Source organism: Argiope bruennichi, chromosome 9 (assembly GCF_947563725.1).
Source record: "Argiope bruennichi chromosome 9, qqArgBrue1.1, whole genome shotgun sequence".
Lineage (NCBI taxonomy): Eukaryota > Metazoa > Arthropoda > Arachnida > Araneae > Araneidae > Argiope > Argiope bruennichi.
In genome coordinates this window covers 56,658,517-56,683,120 of record NC_079159.1, presented here as the reverse complement: position 1 = coordinate 56,683,120, position 24,604 = coordinate 56,658,517, and the positions used below count along the sequence as shown (strand labels likewise).

At 30.5% G+C, this 24,604-nt stretch overlaps 1 long non-coding RNA gene across 2 annotated transcripts in view; it reads right to left on the bottom strand.

Moving 5' to 3' along the window:
• Positions 1-932: 932 nt before the first annotated feature.
• The window catches only part of LOC129983752 (uncharacterized), a 36,381-nt gene continuing 12,709 nt past the window's right edge, over positions 933-24,604 (bottom strand). Inside the window, exons 5-9 of one of the 2 annotated variants that reach the window (XR_008785446.1) lie at positions 9,239-9,427; positions 6,719-6,746; positions 6,482-6,570; positions 4,599-4,775; positions 933-1,137 (exon numbers count right to left, since the gene is read on the bottom strand). This is a non-coding gene — a long non-coding RNA (uncharacterized LOC129983752). The remainder of the gene's footprint in view (positions 1,138-4,598; positions 4,776-6,481; positions 6,571-6,718; positions 6,747-9,238; positions 9,428-24,604) is intronic. The other variant, XR_008785447.1, reaches the window with a different exon arrangement.

Here is a 24,604-nt window from a genome sequence, read left to right as displayed (position 1 = left end):
CAATTCTAATAGCTGTTAATTTATTACACTAATATTTTAAAATATGTGGCCGTTATTTGCCCATCATTGCATTAGATCTATTTTAGAACTTCGAATAGCTTTCTTTCATTTCTGGGAAGGATCACGAAACAGCTGGATTATTTAATGCTCCGTGTACCCAGACATCATTTTGACTATCTTGCAGCATACATTCTACTGGTCTTCATAAAAATCATGTGCTGGTAGTTTATTTAGACAAAACATTTCTCCCATATTTTATTAAATATTTTTGGTTGCATAATATATGTACATATTTTAATTTTAAACAGGCAGTATGATTACGGCATTTTTCTATCGTCCTATTTTTTTTTTAATTCTTTTACATCGTTATTTATTAGATGTCGTTATTCTTATTTTAAGAGGTTTATGTTACATCGATGTAAAAAATATTAAACGGTACTTATTTTTTGTTCATATTTATTAGATTTGAGATGCAAAAACAAACGAGATAAGCCCATTATTAAATGAAAACAAAAGCAGTCGAATGATAAAGCACAAAGACATTTATCAAGAATATAGCATTTATTGAATGGGAAAAGATAATTTTTGCAAATTACTGAGCATTATAACACAAAAAAATAGTATGAAAAAGTCTAGCATGAAAAATAAATAATGATTTTATAAATTCTATCAATAATAACAGTTGCACCTTACAAAATTCTTTTAAAAAATTCTAAGTTATTCTGCAAAAATGATGATAATGAGAATATTCTTATCTAGTTCATTATTACATCATGAACAGTATCAGTTTTATTTTGTTTTAAATATGTTTTAATTGATATAACTTATTTAACATTTTCTTAATAGCTGTTTTCACTAATATAAAATAATACCAAAACAGTTTTTACATTGAAAAAAATTTAGAAAAAAAAAGTATTTCTTAGCCTTCAAAATATTTCAGTATAAAATTGAGAACCTTTTGAGAAAAAAAAAGCATCTGAATAGCATTTTGTTATGAATATCTCTAGATATTTTTTTTCAGTAACACAACTTAAATGGTGTTCGTTTCATTCCGGTTGGAAGCGAATTGCGCATTCTGGTGTATGGAAGACTGGTGTAGAAAAGAATGTGGTCCATGCTCCGATATTCGTTGTAATTCTGAAAATTATACAAAATTAATGTATATCCATGCTTTTATAACAAAAATTGTGCATTAGAATAAACTGATACCCCACAGTAATATAAATCAGCGACAGTGGTCTCTGAAACTTTCTCGCATACTCCATTATAAAATGTAATTCGCCCTTACTCTAATTAAGAGTGGAGCTAATATAAATCCGTGAACGCCACAAGTGCTGAGATTTTATTTTTAAAGACCCGTGCATGATTGTTTTGTGTTTCGTTTTTTTAGTAAGAAAACCGAATACGCAATTTTGACGCCTTTTTTCGACCAATTAAAACCGAAATTTGACACATAACTACAATTTTTGTAAACGAGATCACGTATCAAATTTTATTTATTCTAATTATTGCATTTTTTTTAAAATTACCATGCTTACATGGATGTGAAAGTGCAGACGATTAACCTCTTGATGAATTTGGTTGAAACTTTGATAAGAATCTGCATTTTAGATGTCAAATCAATGTCCAAATTTTATTCCGCCTTTTATAATTGTTTTGTTTATTTGCAGTATGGCAGCGAGACAAACAGATTTCTTATAAATCAATTTTATTCAAAATTTGATAATAATATACTAATTTGGTTGAATTCTATTATTATTTTTTAAAAAATATGATGTTTGAAAAATATGCCTAAAATTTTTGGTATTATTGAAAGATAATTTTTTTGAATTTAAAGCCATATAAAAATCATTTTTGTGCTATAATATTTTCAGAAGTTATCGCAGATACATTCCAAAGTTTCGCTTAATTTTTAATTAATTAAAATTTCAAAAGAATCGCCCCGAGATGCTATCTTCCATCTTCCAAAGTATATATGTTACAAATTTGGTAGCTGTAGATTAAACTGTCTGTCTAGCACAGCACCACTACATACACATTTATTTTTGTTTAGTAGACATGGAGGTAAAGATAAACGATTCTAGCCTAAAACATTATCATATTGTGATTTTTCATATTATATTCAAATCGCCTAAATTTTTTTAATATAAATTTGAACTATAAGCATATAAGCAAATACAACATTAAAAATTTTTAAGATTGAAGTACAGTGCAGCTGATGAATATCTAAAATTTAAACATTTTTTATTCTAATTATTATAAAAATGGTTTAGTCCAAGCTGATAGAATAATATGTCTGAATCATTTCAAAATAAACAGCAAAGAGAAAAAGATTACATTTACATGAAATCAGCTGTTCTAGAGTTGGCGAATCAAAATCGAGCACGCGTTAGAACCACGTTCGATGACGCATCTTATCAAAAAATAATGCTGCGATAACAAAAACTTCCTCTTCTAATCACTCGCTTGGCGTACAGTAGTTTCCCTTCAGACAGGTTTATTATCACGAGTTAATGCAAAGATATAATGAATAGCTTCAATTTTTACTTTCTTTGAAAATATTTATAAGCGTCAAAACATTCGGGAAACATTTGTTGCATCATGTTCGTCTGTCTGTGGCAAAGATAGTTCAAAAAGATTTTGAGTCAGACTGATAGAATTTGATTTATGGTCTTTACAACAAATTTGCAAATTTACCTAAATTTAGAGTGAAATCCATTTAGATGAAGTCTGTCTGCTCGGCTGTTCGAATAAACTTTAACACAATAACTACAAAGCAAAGCGAATTAGATAGATAACATTTGATATACACATTTAATATCTGAAATATAGATGTAAATCAAATTTAGAACCAAATCTCTCAAAGGGTTAACTTTCTGTCTGCTCAAAAACATAGTGACCAAAATTAAACGAAATTTGGTATATGATTTTGTGATTGCAGTTGTAATTCTAAAGTCCAATCTTGTATTTTAAACAGGGCGTTTAAAACGCTAATTCGATTTTCGAATACCCATCGCTAAATATCAGGTATTAATAGCCCCAAAAATATTCGCCTAGGATCACACGATAGATTCAATAAAAATGCTGAATTCACAAGATTAATATTTTATAACTATTGTTTACCAGTCATATAAAGCATTCCTCGGCCTTATCCTAGATCCATAATTTTACGAAAAGGGAGAGAGAAGGTAAAACATTTATCAGAGAATACGCGCGAAAGTTTTGGGGGGACCAATTCCTCTGATCTCTTTCATTTTACAGTCTAGATGGAATGAAGTAGATTCTCGTTCTTGATATATATTCTAAATGCATATCACCAATTAAATTTTTGGATCCATTTTACAACACAGTCAAACCTCGCTGAATGCGTACCTTGCACAACGAGTGATTCGTATTACCAGCAAACTAAAATGTAAAAAAAAAAAAAAAAAAAAAAAAAAAAAAAAAATGACTCGTTTAACGAACGGTGTTTCGCAGAACGAGGATACACCGTGATATTTCGTGCTTGATTGACCTGTATCAATCTGTGTTGAGCGCTTGTTTGAAGAGAATCCATGGACGAGGTTTTGACCGGATTGCGTTGTCGAATGTGATTCCGAAGGGCTTGAGCCTTAATTGGAGGCATTTTGGGGCTAGAGGTGAATAGTGACATCAACGATGAGCTGGTGGAAGAACATAGATAGAACTAGCGAAGTACTTAAGGAACTGCATTCTTATTAATGGAAAAAGCTGCCGAGATTTGTTCGGGAGAGGAAGAAATAATAGATGCAATTGAGTAACTTTCCTGTGAAATTAGGGAGATGGCGAAAGCATATGTAATTATTACATCATATGTTGAGAAGCATCGCCCTGATAAAGCAACAGCTGCATTTGCTACAAATTAATTTAAAAATAAAACCATGCATTACAAAAAATAAATTAACTTTTTATAAATTTGTTGAATTCATCTATTTCTAAATTTATTTTCCTCGAAATTATTTATCTTCCTTTCTCTGTTTCTAAAGGTGTGTTTACACTCGGCAGTTATAAAACGGCCAATCGGCAGCGCATGCATAGAAAGGCTGAAAAATGTTGATCAGTCCATGGCAAGTACTTGTCCCGACGGGACAACATGCCGCTGTACTGTATTTTTTTCTTCCTGCTCATGCGTTTGTAGAATTCGGTGTTATTTTTTTTTTTTTTTTTTAGCCTGAAAAGATGAAGATAGATTAATTCCGACATTTTTTGCACTTGGTCCCTTTTGATGCAAGGTTGTGTTTTTTTTTTCATTTTATTTGCCATTTTTTTTATAGTTTTCCAAATTTAAATATGTTGACCTTTTATTATTTTACCATGTTTCTTTGTGTAAATATCCATCATTTTAATACGATACGCATTGAAAAATAAATTCAGGTACGCCAAAACGGCAATTTATGGCCAAGCATGGAATGCCTGAATCTATCTTATGAAATTGTGGCAAACATAAATCAGTCCCTTTCTACTCATGCGCCACCTGCTGGCTGTCTTATAATTGGCCGAGTGTAAACCGACCTTAAATGTGTTCACGATATTGGATGTTAGACAGTCTGTCAAGTTGGAATTTAAAACCTGATACTTACTTCGGTTTCTTTCAAAGGTACTTCTCTCGATTGCAGAAATTTAAGCAGACAGTTTGGAAATTCCATCGACAAGGGATCATACCTACGATCTAGAAGATACTGCTTGGTGTAACGAATCTTCAAGGATTTCCGTTCATTCCAAGACAGACTCTTAGGAGTCTTTTCGTTCGCATATGTCTGAAAAGATCGTGATTTTTTTTAGATAATCGCATCACTTTCAGTTTTTGAAATATTTTATTTCCGTGAGGTTTTCTAAATTTCTCGATGAGTGTCATTAATTCCTTCGTATCATTTCGTATTCTATTCGCGATGCATATTTATATGCGTTTAAAGTTCTACTATGATCCTGCCTAATTATTAAATAGGCAAAGTAGGCAATTGCTTAGGGGACCGAAATTTTTGATCCGGAAGAGGGCATCCGAGCCCTAGAGATTTATTCTTTTTGCGATACTTTTAAAGTTATTTTATTATACTCTCAGTTAATTAAAAAGCCCGTGCAATCGCGGTTATTCAGATTAAAATCAAAAATTGGGTAAATTAATTTTGGACGTTGTTCTCGTAATATTTCATTCTCTTGTTTCATGTAATATTTTATAATTTTCAAAAAAAATGTAATGCTTTATAATTTTCAAAAAAAAAAAATCCTTTTCTATTAATAAATATTATTTAAATTGCGGTAAAAAAAAGTTTTGTCATCTTTTTTTTTTTTCTTTCATATTTTGTTTTTAAATTTCAGTTGTGCATTTTTAGACGCAATATACTGAAACCAGTTTTTGACAACAAAGTGACATGTAATTAAGCATTCTGCTATTTCAGTTTGCTACTTCAAAGTATTCAGTTTACTATTTGAAACTATTTATACGAAGAATAAATTAAAATCGATAAAAAATTTTAAATTTTAGAAGTTTGTAATGACTCTAATATTTGCATTACATGAAGTCCCTAAGAAGTCTTAATCAGGCCCAGACTATGATAATTACATTTATTAATATTAATTTGTTTATATAGACCTGCTTACTTGCCCATGATGATCTACCATTACATTTATATCCCTCTCTTGTTTCCTTAAACTATGACCCTCCTTTTACAAAAGAATTTCTTCTAAAAATGCCTTTACAAAAAATACGTATGATGTATAGTAGTATCTTGCGTATTTATAGCTTAGGATCGATCCCTTTTCAAATTAGACTTGTGGTTCATTTTTCTAAGCCAAATTTTTAATACAAGTTTCGATTAGCGTTAGCTGTATATTCCGCTCACAACCATTATCACAACTACTACAGTTCGGGAATTTATGATTAGAATAATATCTGATAAGTTATATTTACGAGGGTCATCGGTTGAAAAACATTTCGCCCTCTAAATCTAATGTTTTCTTTTGATTGTTTCCTCTTTCTGTTATTAATCTGTAGTTTATTATTTATCACCAGATCTGCACTTTGGAACATTTGATTTCTCACATATGTTCAGTATCATGTTTCTGCACTTTGGAACATTTTATTTCTCACATCTGTTCAGTATCATGTTTAAAAAAAAAGACCCTCTATCGATGAAACTTAGGGCAAGTTATCAATAGGAATAAAATTGTTGCAAACCTCTCCCCCCTTTTTTTCTGATTTAGGGAAGGATTTCCATTTCTCAGCAGCACAAAAAATTTTGCTATGCAGCATAATATTAATCAATATCACGCAACTTACTGCACCTTTGGTAAAATCTAGTAAGGATGTATCAATGAAAAGTTGGAAAAGTTCTTCACAAAAACATGAGTGATGCATCCATGTATGCATTGAGTGATTTATAAGCCATCTTCTGAAACAGTTATAAACTACTATCTATTCCAGCCTTCATTTGGGCGATTACAATTAATGAAAACATTCACTTACTGGTACAGTTACTGTATTGTTCTTAATATCATCCGAAGTAAGAATTTGCCTGTTTTTTACAAAAGGTGTATTTTCATTCAGATTTTGTTCTGTAAAAAAAATACATGATATACATTAATAATAAAAAAGAATGTCAGCATCTATTGGAAAAGGTGACATCTATATTGCTACGTAATTGCTTATATTTTATATCTTATTTATTCTGGAAACTTCTCAATCAAAACATTATGGCATTACCTGGAAAATGATTTTCTTCTTCTGCGACCTAAAAGAAATTTTCGCAATTAATTTTATGCTGTATAACTCTGTCATTTGTATTAATAATCTAAATTAAAGAATGGTATAAAATTTTACTATTTTATATCAGTTCATGCTAAATTTCACTAATCTAATTTTAATCATATTATTCCTAAGTACATGAACAGTCAAACTGATGGATTTGGTCCAAAATAGGACCAAAAAAAATGTTGAAAAAAGACAATTTTGTTCTATATATATATTTCATCCATCATATACATTTCCTTCATTCATCATATATATTCATCCTTCATATATATTTCATCCATCCAGCTTTGAATAATCATTTTCGCATGCAACGACCGGTCAGATTTTTCATTCAAAATTTGTTACAGTTTTGATAGATTTTGAGTTTGGAAACTACATTCTAAATTTATCTCTCTAGTTTCTTGTTTTTGAATCAGTTTATCTACTAGCAGATAGGCATAAATCCAAAAAGGTGTTTTTTTATTTGGAGAGATCTGTAAAGGAGAAATTCGTCAAATTCTCCATGTCGAATTTATTGATGTTTACAATTCGTTCTTCTTTGTGTACGAGAAAGTAAAAAATTTTTATATGATGATTTTATGTAATGTTTAACCATATTGCGTAATGGTACGCAATATCGTTAAAAACTGTATGCATAAAATGAAAAAGAATAATCATATGGAAAAAGGAAACTGTCAACCTCTATATCCACATTTAAAAGACAAAAATATGGCATACATCACCTTCCAAGGAGTATTGATTAAATAATTGAGTATAAGGAAAAAAAATCTGTAATTGGGAAAATCCAGAGTGAATGCTCGTAAAATTTGAAAATGAATTTGCTTAGCTTGTGAAAAATACTAATTCCAAAGTTGTTACATTTTTAATTACTTAAGTCTGTTGCTACCTTACTTTATTAAAAAATATGCCTCTAGTGACCAGCTCGTTTGCTTATAATATCATTTTCCCTTCCTGTTAAATGATTAATATAGAATGCATTTGTTTGTAATCTCACTTTTTTGTTTGATAAGATTGATAAATATGAATTTAATGAAATCAATCTACTACAATTACGGCCTTGTGCAAATAAGAAAATGTATATACTACATAATGAAAGTGGAATATCCAGCATTTATTACATAGTCTATACACTTTCCCAAAGTATACGTATAATAAAAATTTTCTACTTTAGTAGTTATATACGATATCCCAAAAAAGCCTAATTTTTTATATCAATTTTAATACTTGTAAAAGCACGCAGTTGAATGATTGGATGAAACAACAAATTTAGTTTGAATATTATCATAACAATAAATTTTTATTGTGACCATCCTCTTGTCATGAAGAGATTAGGCATCAAAATTCATCAATTTTAATCTGCAAAAGTTTAAAATGTGGAAGGAGTTTAATTAATTCAAATAAATTCCATTTTGAAATAGAGCTCTTTCGAAAAAATTTCGATTATTAGCTTTAGAAATTAATGTTATTTTCTAGCATCTCAAATACCAAAAATGAACTAGAATTGTATTCGAGACTATTTATCTGTGTGTAATGATAGGTTCTGATGCGGATTTACCTGCATTACGAATTTCGAATCGTCACTAACGCAGTAAGTTTAATGTAACTAATTGCAGCCATTTTGGTAACATTTAACTGGATAAACAATTTCAGAGTAGACGTTTGCCGTTATAGAATGACAGTTCTTGATTGAAATTTTTTGATTAAGTAGTATTAATATTGTAATGTTAATGATTCCATCGAAATCAACCATATATTGAGGCTTCCGTTTCTTATTTTTTATTTAATTTTTATTTTCTAATAGAAATTGAAAAGTTGAATGGTAGGAATATTTCGAAATTATGAAAAATTATTTAAATTTCTGAAATCTCTTTAAAGTTTCTGTTACTTTTCGAATGTTATCTTCTATAATAATATATTTAAATGTATTTTGTTTAAGATATACATTTGAAATAATTGGTTGGTTGGTTGGATTTTATTGACGCAAGAGCCAACTTTTGGGTAAGCTTGAAATAATTGGAAAAACCAAAGGAGCAATCGTCTAATCTCAATCTTTTTTCTGATTTCCCCAGTTTATATTTCATATGAAAGAAAGATCATGACTCTTAAATGTGTCAACAAAGGTGTCCTGCCCCTAACACATTCTATTTTGGAGAGAAATCGCGAAATAAAACCTTGTCAAAGCCACCACCATCTCAACATCTGCATCGATTCCGCCATTTTGCAACTATATTTAACCAATCATAATACTCTATGTTTATTATCTAAATATAATCTAAAATACTTCTTCCTTTTTTTGTAATAAGATGTAAATCATCAGTGTTGGCTGATATTGCTAAATTGATGCTATTTGTATAGGGGTGGATAGATAATCTTTGAAGACGGCTAGTAAATATTATTTGCAAGTTTCTTAAATCAATTTTTTAGCAATATAATGGATAAAAAATTGAAGATTATTAATATCAGAATATTCACCATGCATTCATTGTAAACATTGTCAGATTCAAACGTTGATCTTCCTGTCTCGGTTTTACTCATATGAAATAGAAAATCGTCATCTCTCGCATCATTCACCATTTTCATCTGGGTACTTTGTTCCATCATATCTTTAGTTTCTTCACGAGGCATTCTTTAAGCTAATGTGGGTTTTATATCGGTTAAAATCTGAAACAGAAATAATTCAAGATATGTTGAAAACAAGATACATTCTCAAAATTCTTTCATTCCATTTAAGGATCTCTAGAACGAATAACATGGTTAATAATCTCTTACCTCATTAGTTCAAAGCTGGATTTTCGGGTGAGGAATTGACATTTTCAATGAAATATTGGTGTTTTTATGTATCTATGTATGAATTTTGGAATAAAATTTTGATAATTGCACGCATCACCTTTTATCTGCGGTTGGTAGTTAATTTCTATTCGAATTTTTCAAGTCCTTTTATTAACATTTTATTACCAAAAAAAGGAACAAACCTTGAGATCTAAATACAGTGCCGCAGGATTTTTTCAGACTGACTGCGCCGGTCTGTTATGCGCAGAGCAAAAATTAGAGCATGCGATGCCTTCGGCATCTGTAAAAGGCACGGGGCAGAATTCTTTTTAAAGCGCATACTGACAATTAAAAATTGCAAAAGAATAAATATTTTCGGTAAAAGTGAATTATAGTGTGCACCCTGCTGTGCCAAGTCGCCAATAAAGATGGCGGACAAAATAAACAAATACTTCCGCGGAACATTTTACCATTTCCCGCCATATAATTAGAACTTTTTACTGATAAGTATTGTTTTTTTTTTCTTCCATACTGCCCGGTGTCTTCGGCATCTGTAGAAGGCGCCGGTCAGAATTTTTTAACTTAAAAAAAAAATATCTTACGGTTTCACTAGTAGCGGGAGCGGGAACCTAGTAGCTTTGCTAGCACGTTGAACATAAGGACTGTGTGGATAACAGAAACAGTACATAACCAAAAGAAAAGAAAGAACGGAGAAAGAAGGAACATTCTCCATACGAAATTTCAAACTAACATCCTCTTCCAACTTCATCAACTCGTAAAAAAATATATTCCACTTACCCTTCATCAATTCTGCCGGTTCGATATCAAACCATTTTCAATACAAAATTTCAGACAAGCATCCTTTCTAACTTCATTAACTCGTAAAATTATATATATATATTTAACTCACCCTTCATCCATTCTATAGGTTCGAAATACTCCTGACTAGGGATTGCAATACCGGACCAAAATTTCAATACCGGTATTCGGTATTTTTTAAATCTTAATACCTCTGGGATGACAGCCTTTGTAGCTAAAAATCCCTAAATCCCCCTCATTCAATCAATCTTAATACCGGGATACCGGTTTTAATACCGGTATTAGAAATTTTGCAAAGAGAAAGAAAACACAGGTATTTCTTTTTTTTATTTGCCAGTTATGTTAGAGATTGGAAATATCACAAAAAATAATTTGTAACTTATAAATTATAACAGTATATAATCACAAAAAAGTAAAAAAACATCTTATTTATTTAAATCACAAAAAAAGTGTAAATATCACTATTCAATTTATGGTACTATTACAAATTTTTGAAATGTGATCTAAAAAAACATAATACATCAATTGTACTGTCATTAAGCCTGAAAAGTAATTTTATGTAAAAATGACCAGCTGTCGAAAACGCTCTTTCGGCATCTACGCTAGTTGGTGGTACTGTTAGCAATGCGCGATATACTTTTTCCAAGTATTTACCTCTAAATCCCTCATCTTCAAATAAATCGATTTCTCTCCGGATGATTTTGGATATAACTGATTTCTGTATTGTATTGTGGTTCGTTGAATTTTTTTTTTTTTTTTTCGCTAATTCTAATTTTTGTTCAAGAGACAATTCCTTCGATAATTGAACCGAATTCGGAATGTGGATAGGTTTGTGGGAAAAAAATTTTAAGAAACTTTACTCTAACTTAATCAGATTTGAATTGGTTATTTTCTTCTTTTCATTTTCCTTTTTAAAATCATTATAATTATGTAAATACCATAAGACATTTTCTATTTCGGTATGCCTTTCTTCTGTGCGATTTTTCAATGTAATATATAATTCTTCAGATACTAATGTGTGCTGTTCTTTCAGTGACTGCAACATGAAATTTATTGTTGCATTAGCTGTTAATAAATTAGAATCACTCCGACATAATGCCTCAATAGTCAGTTTTATTGGAAGTAGAGCTAATATAGTTCTGGATATTAAGTCGAATTCACTATCTGAAAAATTAATTTACAGGTTTAAGCTGATTATTGCATTTTGGATTGGATTTCTCAGTTTCAAAAATCGTTCCATCATTAGGAGTAAACTGTTCCAACGTGTTTTAGAATCTAACATATATTCTGTTTTATTTTCAGTTATTAGCATATTAACATATATTCTGTTTTATTTTCAGTTATTAGCATATTAACATATATTCTGTTTTATTTTCAGTTATTAGCATATTAACATATATTCTGTTTTATTTTCAGTTAGGATATATTACTAAAATATATACTTTTTATAGGGGAACGTTTAACAATTTTTCGAATTTTATAAATTATAGGAAGCAATTCTTGATAGGTTAATATTTCATCCTCATTAGCAATATCTTCTTCAACAATTACATTGTCATTATCTTCATTGTCAATATCACTCTCACTCTTACTCTTTTCAAAGTTTGAATCCGAAATTTCTATATCCACAGTATTTGGATTCTTCTGTTCTTTATATTTTTGGTATAATACATCTATTACTCCTAATTGAATTCCATGTGCATAGCACAACTGCTGATTTGCACCAATCAACTTTCCTATTTTTTTTATAATTGTTGCTCCATCAGTCGTTATGGATACAATATTTTCTTTCAGGGATAATCCATGTTTCGCTAATTTAGATTTAAGCAATTAATTAAGCCATTAATTAACTAATTAATTTCGCCCTTTAGGGAGACATAAAAACAAAAACGTATGCTATATTGCTATGTTGGCGATGCCTGAACATATAGTGGAGACAATTTTAAAAATTTCTAGTAAATACCGACAAACCGGTATTTAAACTTGTGAATACCGTATTACGAAATTCTCCAAATGGCTCAAAATACCGGTATTCGGTATCCCGGTATTGCAATCCCTACTCCTGACATAACAAATTATGAAGAGAACCAACCGTTAGATCACCATAAGAATTGCGAGAACTGCGAAGAATTCCATTGCAGCTGTCTTTTAAAGTGAGAATGCAGACGATTTTTTAAAGCGCATACTGAGAATTAAAAATTGCAAAAGAATAAATATTTTCTGTTCGTATTCACATTTTAAAAAAAAGAAAGAAAGAAAATTAATTATAAGCTTAACTTTCTTTATTTAATAAACTTTTAATTATAATAAAGAACAAAATTAAAATATTTAATCGATATTTTTTAAATATTTTTAATTAAACATTTTTCATAACATAGTTGTAGTTTATGTACAACTCAACCATTGCAAAAAGTAGTAAACAAAACAGCATTAGGGTTGCTTGTAGAGCGTTCCGTTGGGTTGCCATATTGGCGACAAACTCGGGGGGCACACTAAAATTCATTTCAACTTTATATATAAACAAACATAAAGTAATTACATATAAATAATTATTGTAGTTACATATAAATGAAATTTTTATGAAATTCCACAATTTATTTATCTCTTAGAATCTTTAGGACGAATTCATCTCAGTTCGATAAGACTTAAGATTAAAGTACTGTTTCTTTTTAAATCCGTCAAAATTGTGCCAGTCGTACAAAAACTCGCCAAAACTTTGCCATCCTGAATGATTAACAAAAAAAATAATAAAAGGGTTTAAGGTTACAAAAAAAAAAAAAAAAAAAAAAAAAACGAAAAAAACCTTCCCGATTACATTTGGTGAGAAATCGCTCCTAAATTATTCAACTTTGGCGACCTACCTTAATCTTAAGTTTAGCCTTATATATATTTTTTTTCATTAGAATTTTCTGATCCCGTTATCGAAAATTTTGGCTGGAATCTAAATACTAAGTTGATTGGTTGAACGCGATATAAATAATAATATAATAATAATTGAATAATAGATTGGAACTATTAAGAAATTCTCTGATATCCACTATCTTGTATGATCACAAGAAATTACAATAAATGCTTTTAAAAAGTTGGAACTTTAACATTTGGCAAAAAAATCACCCCAAAAATTCAACTAACTTTGACAGTTATACATTATTTTAAAGTCGCCCCGAAACGGCCCATATAAAACAGTAATCTGATAGGTTACAATATATTAATTATTAAGTTAGCTTGTAGTAAATCTTATTTAATTTCATTTAAAATGCAAAATTAAATGATTAAATTAAGAAAAATTAGGTAGGTTACCACTGCTGTCTGGAACATTTTCTATTATTTTAGAAGATATAATTTTCTATATAAAAGGAAATACGAGCATGAAGAACTAAATTATTCCTTTAATAATTTTGATAATACAACACTAATAAAATAGTACTAAAAATTACCTGTTTTTTGCTTAGTTCTTGTTACCTACTGATATTATGTGGGTTTTTTAAAAAAATATGAAATAGTGTTTAGCAGATTTGGATTCGTATTTATGTTGCCTTTTTTATTTTAACTGAGAAACGTTATCTAAAATAGATTTGCTTTCGTCAGTCTTTTTTAAGATGGTTGCTCCTTTGTATTTTGATTTTTTTATTTAAAATATTTGTGTCTCAAAATATTTTATTAAATATGATTCACAAGACAAATGATATGTGTAAAAATTTAAAATTTGTAATTCATGAGATCCTTTATTGATTCAAAATGCATAAAATATAATTATTTAGTTCATTTAGACCATTTTGTTTGCAGATGTATGTCTATTACTAAAGGTTTAACATATTTGCTGTTGGACCTTGATTATAATAGATATCCTTAATATATTAAATCATGTTTGCATTACATAAAACTGATATATTTAATAATATAGAAATGATAAAAGATCTTAGAAACTTTTTCTTGAAGATTTTTTTAGAAAATATCATATTTTATATTTATTTCATTACATACACGTGCTGCAAATTTCTCTTTTTTGGATTAAATCTCTAGTAATAATTGACTTATTTATTAATATGTACTTTTGTCAACGTGATGGCAGCACGTTGATGAAATCTATTTTTAAAAATGCTCGTAACATACTTGTCGCATGAATCCGCGATCTTCGACGAAGCGAGTAACAACTCAACTCCGTTTTGAAAAAACAACAACTTGGAATCAAAAACTTGAAAAACGGAACATCGTTGTGATCAGCAGCTGAAAAGATTCTGAACTATTTTCTTTTGGAAATGCAGTCATTTAAATTTAATATGTATACAGAATAACGTCGTAGAAATAAATGTTATAGTTATTTTTATCAAGGAGAGTAGTTTTTTTTTTTTTCAATCACAGTAAAAGAACCCGTGTACCATAGGCGAGTACACGACAATACTCGTGCAGGTTAAATTTTATGCTTATTTTGTGGAAAATATAGTTAAAATATTTTTATAATTCACCAGAAGTAGAAATTTATAGATTAAAACATTAATATCATGGGAAAGATTATTTTTTGAACTTTAAAATAATGTGAAAATTGTGTTATAATATTTTTGGAAGTTATCACAGAAAAACGTCCAAATTTTGCTTGATTTTAAATTAATTAAAATTTTAAAAAACCACCCCGAGGTCCACGTTCTCACTCTCCAAAATATGTATGTGCCAAGTTTGGTAGCTCTAGGTCTAGAAGCCGGACCTGTAGAGCGCCAACACACATACACACACATTCATTTTGAATGTAATAAAGACTATTTATTTCCGTCTATCGGGAATAATTGAGATTAATAAAAATAATTTTCACATAACATTTCATTTAATTTAATCTTTTCAACAAAACATTTTTAGACATATGATATTATACCGTTCTTTTCTTATGCTATGCATTTCCTTATATATATCTTTATGCATCTAATTATAAAATAGGAAAAAGCAACAGTGTTTAAAAATGGACCCATTTAAAAATTTTTTTCTCCATTTCTTGATTCTGAAGCTAAATCTCAATTGTAAATTAACAAAATTACAAGAATTTTTTTAAAACATATATTTCAATGAAATCTAATCAGAAGAAAAAAATAAAGCGTTTCTTCATATCTTGATCATCAACAATGTAAAAAAAAAAAAAAAAAATAAGAATGGGGATGAAATATTAGGAATACGATTTGAATAATGAATATGATTTTGGCCTCACATATAACATTGAGTGTATTGTTGTAAAATATGTCTCAGAACATCTATAAAAATTAATTTTTTATGACAGCTAGATTATCATATCAATAATATCAAAAATTTTTGGCATCTACGGTTTTATTGAAAAGATAATTTTTTGAGTGTTAAGTGTGTAAATATATTTATTTTTGCTAGAATATTTAAGGAAATTATCGCAGAAAAATAGCATCCGTTTAGTTAATTTTTAATTAAGATTTTAATTAAAATTTCAAAAAAAAAATTGACCCAAGTTGCACATTTTTTTTCTAAAGTGTATATATATGTGCCGTTTGGTATCTCCAGGTTAAATGGTATGGTTGTTGAGCGACAACCCACACATATATTTATCTTTATTATTTGTAGTGATAGAAATATAAGAACAGAAAACTGACTAATTCAGCCCTGAAATTTTTCCCTGTAGACAATTTTTCACAATTTTTGTTATAGCTTTGACTTCCAAAATAAAAATGGGAGGCAATTTGACCCTAAACGCCAGATTTAAAAAGATGTAGGTCCATAAGCGCGACGAATCTTCAATTCTATGTATACACTGCTTTAAACGTTATCTATTTCGGCTTCCCAACAAGTGCTGCATAATAATTTAAGAGTGATGTTTAAATATTTTTGTAAAATTTCCCATCTTTTTGCAGAAGCAAAAAATAAGTAATATAAACTTGCAATATTCCCCCTCCCCCGAAATTTTTTTATAATATATTCTGCTAGAAGTGGTATCAAAAATTTATAAATTAAAGGAGTATGCTAGGTAAGGCACAAATATTGCATAAGAGTTTAGAGCAATTATTCTAGATTGTACACTTTTATATTTCCCTTTCATATTGCTACCGTTTTCGTTTGTCTGACCTCTAGAATTCATATCTAAATCAAGCCATTTAATCTTTTACCCATCATTTATTTAGAAGTTTTGCCAGTCCTTCTCTAGTCAAAAAACCCTATAAATGACAAATTTATAGTTAATCTTTTCCTAATGACGATTGAAATTTTTTCCTTATTGGAAATATCAGAAGTATAATCCATTTGGGTAGTATAGTATGTTTCTGCTTTTATATCATCTTTAATTTTGTTATAGACGTCATTTCCTAACGTCGTCAGAAGACGCTTAGCCAGTCACGTGGAAACCAACTAGTACGTCAACTTTAATTGTATGAGCGCTATTATTGCTCAAAACATTATTTTAGTTCTTGATCATGTTGGGGGTCCCTCAATCGCGGGACCCGGGTGCATAGCATCCGCCGCACCCCCTTGATGGCCGGCCCTGATTCGAACCTAGAGTCTTCCGGCTTTGATGCCAAATCTCTAAAACTAGAGTCCCTCTTTATCCGACTTCATCCGTTCTTAGATTATTCAAAGGCTATTTGGGCACTTGCTTTTAGTTCTAAACCAAGGAGAGTGGCATTAGCGCCTCTCCTCACTCCAGACTTTTACACCACTCCAACTAGAGGACTTAGATGAATTGAGACTTAAAAGGTACCTGATGAGGATGTTAAAATTGTTTGATGATTATAAATATTTCTGATGGCCTGTTTGATAATCATAATACATTTCTTTTGTAACATAGGAAAATTAATTATCAATTGAAATTTAATTCCCATTATCATCATCTTTAGTTAACACTCTTTATTTTGGCAGTTTTCTGTAGATCCATTTTTGCCATCTATTATGCCAATTCGGCAAAAAATTTTGTCTGTTCTTTTACTTTTCTTTTTAAATTAAAAATTTATTATCTTAAGTGTGATTTTATATGACAAAATCTTTATGTCAAGTTATATATTTATGTAAGCGAAATAATGAATTAGAAACAATACAAGTTTCGGAAATCGAAGTGAAATTCTATTCTTATTGCCATATTAGTTTTAAAGATGAATGAGCCAAAAAGATGATGAGCACAATTTTAAATAGATTAACCAGATACTTTTCTTTTAATGATTATATGGAACTATAGGACTCGATTCCATTCGGAAGAGTTTTGTGCGTAATAAACTGACCAGATGCAGGATTATTAAATGCAATTTCAGCGTGTGTCACAATTTGATACTTAAAAATATTTGGATGAGGGGATCATGGATATCAAATTATGCATAAGATATTTAATTTAAATGCAATGCAATTGAAATTCCTCAGGTGATCGGCAAAGGTGGCTAGTCTCTATCTTAACTTATAATAAAACAATAATGTGTGTGCTTTTAAATTATATCAGTTTAATTGATGTACCGCTTATTTATATTTGATTATTTTTTTAAAAAAATATTTTTAAGTTTAGTTTTTTACAATTTATTTCACTGCTGTAAAGAAATCGTTTTCATTGTTGTTACAAATATTTCATAAAGGATTTTATTACCATAGTTGATGATAGAGTAATAAAGTTGTAACTTAATTTTCCAAAATCAGTAGGTTTTCTTTTTAAGGTATGCTTTAAATATATTTTTTGAAATTTATTGTACATGCAATTGTTTTTTAATTTCTGTAGAAAGCAATGATGAAAATTTTTGAGATGTGTCTAGTGTACAAAGATTTTTTTAAAAATATTATTAGTGATTAATGTTGTTACTTATGGCACTTGTCATGGACAAGCCCGCTAACGAAGGCAGCGATTTAAGCCGAGTTTGAGTAGTTGCTTCTGAGGGTAAAGGCCCCTGAACACCCGAGAGCAGAAGTCTGACTTCTAGCTTATATGAAGATGACACTCACACACTCGCTTGCACAACCCCTTTTTACAAGGTGTGGGGGGGGGCTCTTTTCTACATCTCACAGATAGAACACAGAAGGAAGACCAACCATGCCCGAACCAGGACTCGAACTCGGGACGCCCATATCATGGGGAAAACGCGCTATCCCTAGGACAGGACGCCAGCTTAGTGATTAATTAGTTTGGTATGCAGTCAACGTATCCGAGAATTCATTATCCAAAATTTAAGGCTTGACAGAATACTAATGATATTCTACCTAGAACATACGATCCCAAACAATGTAAACTAGTCCAGAATTAGATACATCCCCTTTGTTAAATGTAATTAGAGATATTTATTGGAGAACATCTTAACAATTGTGGAAATGACCGCTTATGAGTGGTTGCGTATACATTCCAGTGATAACCAAAGAATTGACGAACCTGATTGTTCTTAAATAAAATGCCTGGCGTTTCGTTCACAGTGGTAGCTGCGACGGGCAGTCAAATCGCGGTGTTCTGTGGGTTGCTATTGTATGCAAGTCTTGATGATGATGTCGTGTCCGCGTTACCACGGAAAGTGGGTACAGTAGCTTCTGAGGGTTAAAGACCCCTAAACACCCGAGGGCAAAAGTCTGACTTCTAACTCTAGTGGCGCTCCTACGACCTGTCCGTCTGCAGACAAGACGCACGTGACAGGCATCAAAGCACCCCAGAAAACCGCAAGGGAAGGGCAAGGGGGAAAGTGTACCCTGTCTGAAGATTCACGAGTCTTTGGAACACGGCTTCATATGAAGATGACACTCACACATTCGCTTGCATAATCCCTTTTTACAGGGGGCTCTTTTACACACTTCACTGATAGAACACAGGGGGTAGAACAATCATGCCCAAACCCCGGACGCCCAGATCACAGGGAAGACGCGCTATCCCCTAGTATGCCGGCTATACAAGACTTCCTTATAAAGAATGAAAACGGCAACAATGATTAGATCTTCTAGGAAAAAAGAAAATACTTTAGGGCACAGTTCATTGTCTTCCATATGTTACATTTCGAAACGAACATCCGAGATGAAATAAACTAGTAAATTGGCGTGTTAGAACACCATACAAATTGGTCGAGTGTTACAAAAATAGATCAATACAATACATGTAAGAAAAATTTGAACCAAATTCGCCAAACCTCTTTCAAAAAGTTATATTCGGCTATCAAAACGGTTTGATAGTAGATGGGCGGCAGTTAGAGATGATCCTCTTCCACTTTATAATGAATCGCTGCTGGTTGTATGTGGACGGTGCCATTGAGGTGTTGGTCTGCACACGAGTGTCTACAATGTAAATTTATTATACCCTCATGTAGCCTTCCCTCTCATAGTATTATTTCAACGCACATCAAGGTTCCTACCGATGGTTCATTTGGGTCGTCAAAGAACAATTTGAAAATTATCTCATATATATGAGACCGTGATCTGCAGGATATCCTGTAGAACTGAGAGATCATATAGAGAGGTTGATGCATATCTGTTAAAAATGTTTCATAACTTTTTAATTATGAATTTTATATCGATTCACTATATTAATCTTTTAATATATTTTTTACTTTACAGTGATACTTTTTACTTTTTCGTATACGAATTGTAAAAGCGAAAGTACTGTAATCGTTAAAATTATCTAACCTCCTCCCTCACCGAAATAAATTTTACAAAGTCGTGCATACCATTAATGTTCAGATTTTTATTTTCAATCATATTTTATTTAAAATTGTGTTGCTTCTTAATATAATAAAGAAAGACCGCCAATCATTTTTGAACATCGTTTTTTCGACCGATTTAAACCACAATAATTAGAACTATGATGCAGTTTCAATGATAAAAAAATTACAAATTTCATTTATTGAAATAAATGCGATTTGAGTTATTGCCTTTAAATGCATGCGAAATTAGAGACAGATAGCCAACTGCTTGATGAATTTGGTCTGAAAAGTGATACATGTCTTCATTTTAAGTGTTAAGTTAGCATACCGAACTTAGCAGTTCATAGTTATCGCGTTCACTTTTACGGGGGCAGCTAAGCAGATCAGATCTCATTTGATTTTATCCAAATTTTTATACAAACCTACACATCCGATGTTAAGATTTTTTTTTATTATTATCGCTTTCATAGGCAGACATAAATATATATAAAAAAAATGGTCTAAAACGCATAGTTTCGTTAAAATCTCGAGTTAGAATTCTTTGAGGATTATTATATTTCGTATACAACTGTGGTGAATAGCATATAAGCCAGTTAACAACTCTTCTACCCGAATGATCGTTTTGGTATAATGGTTTAGTTACTGGACTGCGAATCACAAGTTTCCAGGTTCTATCCTTCGCGCATCGTATACCGCTTCATTGTTGACCCGTACGAATAGCATATAAGCCAGTTAACAACTCTTCTACCCGCAACTAAAGTCGTCAGACACACTTGGCGCATCAGCACCCACACACGCTCACCATAACGCGTGGCGTTAATCAAACTGGGTACAGACCCATTAAGACAATAGCTACTACTAATAACTTAATATATCACCACTCAACAGTCATATCGTTCGTCTCACCTCCGACTCACTGGAGGGAGAGTACTGTGGTGAGTAGCATATAAGCCAGTTAACAACTCTTCTACCCGAACGATCGTTTTGGTATAATGGTTTAGTTACTGGACTGCGAACCACAAGGTCCCAGGTTCTATCTTTCGCGCATCGTATACCGCTTCACAATAAAGGTAATAAAAACAAACACGCACCTCATAAAAAATAACAGGGCTTATAATAGTAATTGTCCGTACTATGTTCCCAGCAGTAAAAGTATTTCAAAGTGGAAAATTCCCGTTATTTTTTAACTAATACTCGGATAGCCAGAAAGACTTTTTCCTATTGGATTTTCATTCAAAATTCTTTAGAAATTTACCTATTTTTGTGTAGAAACCAAACTTTATCTGCCTTGCTTAAATTGCTTTTGAGTTATGTTCATAAAGACATGATTACTAACATCTATCTTTCGAACTTGGAAAGATATGAAAAATAGAGACTGGTCAAAATCTAGAGTTCGAATTTTTTGACGATTACAAATACTTCCTCTTTGCCTACTTAATATAAGAGAAAAGAAAGAAGAAACGTTTTTATATATTTCATACAAAAAAAAAGGCACAAATTCATATTTTAAACAGCATCTATAAGCATATAGCTACATTTTAAAATGCACTAAAATTTTTTTTGTTGTTTCAAAACAATTAGTTTATAACAAGGTTTAGGGTATTTACTAGCATCCTCAAATCTAATGCTCACATTTTTTGTAAGCTCTCTGGATAGTATTTTTTTTTTTTTACACGATTGCATTTTCGATATTAAAATATCAGCAAGAAAAATTTTCGTAATTCGTTTTTAGTAAATAAAAGTATTTTGGGTCACCTCTTCCCATAAAAAAATACTCAATTTAGATGGCAATTTATCCTTTTAATTTCTGATGTGAAAATGTGGCCAAATCAAGTGAATCTGTTTTTTTAGAGGTCTATGACAGAAGCAAATGTTTATGTAACTTTCATGCGGCTAGTTTAAAAAAAAAAAAAATGTTCCAGTTCATGCTTTCATATTTTCAATATTATTTTGTAACAAATATTGCCACATTCGACTTATAACGAATGACAATTCTTATTGCTTGTTTTTAAAAGGATTTATACAAGGGATATTGAAATAATATATATAATTATTAATATAACAAAAATATTTTAATTGTAATCAACAGATATTGTCTCAATAGAATTTGTTGAAATTCTAAATTTGAAAAACGATTTTTTTTTGTTTTCAAATAATTTAATAAAAAGTTTTATCAAAGCATATATTAAAAATCAGATATTTTTTAGTATTGGCATTCAGTTATTTGGTGGTCTGTACTTTATTAATTTTTTAAAGAATTTATATAATTTACCAATCTATGCATTTATTTTAATTAAGTAGTTCAAATTAATTGGCATTTAATTATAGTAAATTGAGTATAAATTAAACTGAGAAGAAAATAAAAATTGTATATAAATATTACAGTTTCTGTCTTGAATTAAATCAAGATCTTTTTGGCGTAAAAATTCTAATTTATTCTAACATTTCACTTCTTTTTTTATACGAAAGAAATCGCCATCGAACTAGCAGTAATGTTACCCACCCATTTCTCACAACTATTGGAGAATTCATCAGGTTCTTTTATTTATATATATATATATATATATATATATATATATATATATATATATATATATATATATATATAAACAACCACGTTTGCTTGAGAAGTGATTATTCTCCACTTTTATTAAATATATATTTATACATTTGTTCATTCCTACTTATCAAGCGAATCCTCAGGCACTATTCGAACCTATTGCAGATTCATTGACATGGTGAACTACGTCACTGTCACCCAGCGCTCTTAACTTTTTATTCCTCATCCCAACAATTATAAAATATCCGTCTTTTATACACATTTATTATATCAAAAACACCCATTCTCTCTCTATATATATAAAACAGTCGTAAATCGTGATAGTTGCACCATTTATAACTCAAGAACGTCTGTACTGAATTTATTGATATTTGTTTTTTTGGATTCGTCTCAGCCCCGAATAGCAGATTAACCATTAAAATATCGTAAAAGTTCACGGGAAAAAAATTAATCTTGATCTTAGGGGTATTTTTTTTAAGAGTCGGTAACTCTGTAACAACTGTCAAGTAGGTCTAAGCTACTAACTAAATGATTTTTGTTTTGTTTTTATCAATTCACTTTTTAAAAAATATCTTTCACAAAATAAATTTTAAAAAATATAATGAAAAGTTCAATAAAGATAACAATGCTATTATCGTACACCATTTTCTTAGTAAACTGTAAGATAAATAATCGCATTTCATTCAAAACGATAAGTATTAAATATCCGTGTGCAAGCCAAAGTCTGTTTCAAACTTATTAAAAAGCAGAATTGCTCTTGGTCGTATTTATACAGTTCATCCGAAGAATGATGAATACTTCTATTTACAGTTGTTACTGGTGAATGTTGCAAGTTGACTATCGGTAATGGCCGTGTTCCTGTCGACGAATCTATTTCATTTCGTCGGAATTTTTGCAATTTCGTTTCATCGAAAGATGAGCTCATTAACAAAGTCTTCCCGAACATCATTGATAACCACAACAATCACAAATGGTTGAGTGAGTGAGCAATTTTCACGGTTAAGAACAAAGATGTGGATGACTTAAACTTCGTAATTCAAAATCAAATCGTTGGTACTCAGCATTCATTCAAATCTATCAAACAAAACAAATCAAACAAACGAAGTCACCAACTATCCATCTGGATTTTTAAACTCCTTGGATGTGCCTGGCTTACCACCGCACAATTTACAGCTGAAGGTTGGCTCGGTGATAGTGATTCTTCGAAACCTAAACCAACCAAAACTATGAAATGGAACGCGTTTGGTGATTAAAAAAAAAAACTGATGATCAATGTGATTCACGCGACTATACTCAAAGGAAAATTCTAAGATGAAGCTTTCATTCCGAGGATTCCCATGATACCAAGAGATATGCCCTTCGAGTTTAAACGAATTCAATTTCCAATTTGTGTTGTATTCGCGATGACGATTAAAAAAAAAATCACAAAGCCAATCGTCGAGTGTTTTGTATTCTGAATCTAGAAAACCCACGTTTTTCTCATGGTCAATTACATGTGGTATATTTACGTGTTAATAAACCATACGCTTTATTTGTTCTTGCGCCTTTATTTATAACATAAAACATTTTTTGTTTTATCAGAAGGTGCTTGACTCAAGAGAATAAACCCAAATGTGTAAATAGATTGAATAAAGAAAATGCCTTTCTGACAAGCCATTATAATACTTATTTTTGTAGTTTTATTCAATTTTTTTCCTTATGTTATTATAACAAGTCAAATATGATTAAAATCAGAAGAACCGTTCTTGAATTATAAATGGTGCAACTAAACTGTTCATCGATTGTTATGCGGTACGAAGTTCGCCAGGTCAGCTAGTAGTTTATATATGTATATACTTATTAAAACAATTTTTTTTGCAAGTAAATAAGGAAAAAAAAAAAAAGTAACGCAGAATGAAGAAAAGATCTGCATTTGAATAATTTGAAGCTGCACCAAGAACTAGTTACCCAAAAATTTGAATTAAAAAAAACTTCTAATAAAAATGCAGCAAGAGAAAGCGTTGAATATTAAACTAAAATAGGCTAACAGTGATGCATTTATTATATTTCAGTCTCACGGCATGAAGTTAAAAAAAAAAAAAAAAAATGATGAAATTTACTGTC